This window comes from Parus major, chromosome 14 (genome assembly GCF_001522545.3).
Source record: "Parus major isolate Abel chromosome 14, Parus_major1.1, whole genome shotgun sequence".
NCBI lineage: Eukaryota > Metazoa > Chordata > Aves > Passeriformes > Paridae > Parus > Parus major.
The window spans coordinates 15,379,889-15,381,684 of record NC_031783.1 but is presented as its reverse complement, the minus strand read 5'-3'; the positions used below and the strand labels follow the sequence as shown (position 1 = coordinate 15,381,684).

Genomic DNA, 1,796 nt, shown 5'->3' with positions numbered 1-1,796 from the left:
CACAGCACAAACACAGCCCCACGTCTGCAGCAGCTCCAGCTCCAGCTTCGTTCCCTGCTGCAAGAAGCAATTAATCTTTCATTTTTCCCTGCTTGGAGACACTGTGGTGTGTAATTAGTCCTCTCTCCCAGATGGAAGCTCCTGCTCGGCAGCCCTGGCAAGGTTAAACACACAGCCACGCCGGCTCTCCTCGAGGAGGTTCCAACACAGCCCCAGCAGACAGGAACACCCCAAAGAGGGGGCGCTCAGCGGTGACCCCGACACTTCAGAGCTCCCCAGGGATTCTGCTCTGCTCCCCAAGCGTGCAGCAGCTGCTGCCCCAGCTTCTCCTGCAGGCACCAAGCTGCAGCCCCTGCAGCACCCCCAGCTCCAGCTGCAGGGCTCAGCCTCACTAATTACAATTACCCAGCTGGTAAAATGTCATCAGGCGGACCATGAGCGCTGTACAGGTACAAAATGCTCTCCCCAGTTCTGCAGAGATCAAGGAGTGAAGATAGAAGATATTTTTAATGGATTTTCCCCCTGGGCTCCAGGTCTAGGCCACAGGGAGGAGCAGCTGTGGGGTCCCAGCTGGCAGCAAAGCCCCAGCCCAGCTGCAGCCGCCCTGCACTGCTCCCTTCCCTCCCCAGCTCAGCAGAACCGCTGCCCCACTGCAGGGATGAGCCCACTGGGGTTGACACCTGCAATTAAATAAACTCCTTCTTTCCATGGGATTCACTGGAGATTCGTATTCCTGGAAGAGTTACCAGCACCAGCTGCAAAAACACATCCCTGTGACCAGCCTGATGCCACCAGATCTGCCACCACATCTGGGTTCACCTCCAGAGCTGGAACTCCAGCTTTTCATCCTTCAGAGCAAAACCTGTGTCCCTGGCTCATCCCTGAAGCCACGGGGCATTACTGTGTGCTCAAGTAGTTCTTCCTCTCCTGATTCAAAGCTCCTTAAGGATGATATGATTATATAATTATAAATATGATATATTATGGATATAATTATGCTGCTGTAACAGCAGGACTGGCAGTGCAGGGGGAAGGAAGCTTGCCCTGCCTGCATCCCCCAGCGACACCCCCGTGTCAGAGGGGCAGGGGACAGACCCGAGGGGCTCTGCTGGCCTTTGCTGAAGAGAAAAAAAACCCCAAAAATTAAAAAAAAAAAAAGCAAACATAGAAAAGAGGACAAAAAAAGCTATAAAAGGGCCATTTTCTCCCTGCCTTAGTCCCAAGGACTGCATTCCATCTTCATTTTCAGAAGTTATGTATTAAAAGGTTAATTAACAGCACTGGGCAGCTGTTATCTGCCTGCTGCCTGTGCCAGGCACCAGGGACAGCAGGGAGTGACAGGGAATGTGCCCAGGGGCCTTCACACCAGCCCTGGCTCTGTTAAACGTGTGACAATTCTATTTAGACCCTTCCCATGCAGAGGCTGCCCGGGGGCACCCGGAGCTGCTGCAGAGAGCAGCTGGGACCTGCCCGAGGGTCCCTCCATGTCCTGGTGTGCCACAGCTGGGGCAGGGCTGGGCCAGGGGGGCACAGGGCTTTGTCCCCCCTCAGCTGGAGCTCTGCAGGGCCAGCTGTGCATCCCCTGGCACGGGAGGAGGCTGTGCCCAGCCCTGCCCGCTGCCACACCAGCGAGATGAGAGATTCCAGCCTTTCTGTCTCAGCCTGGGTGGGAGCTGTGGCACTGCCCAAAACTGCCCAAAACTGCCCAAAACTGCCCAAATCTGCTGCCCAAAACTGCCCAAATCTGCTGCCCAAAGCTGCCCAAAACTGCCCAAAGCTGCCCAAAGCTGCCCAAA

General features: G+C 55.4%; 1 protein-coding gene across 2 annotated transcripts in view; it reads right to left on the bottom strand.

The window, feature by feature from the left end:
- The window catches only part of PRKCB (protein kinase C beta), a 104,750-nt gene that overhangs the window by 57,696 nt on the left and 45,258 nt on the right, over positions 1-1,796 (bottom strand). The gene's annotated exons all lie outside the window — the stretch shown is intronic.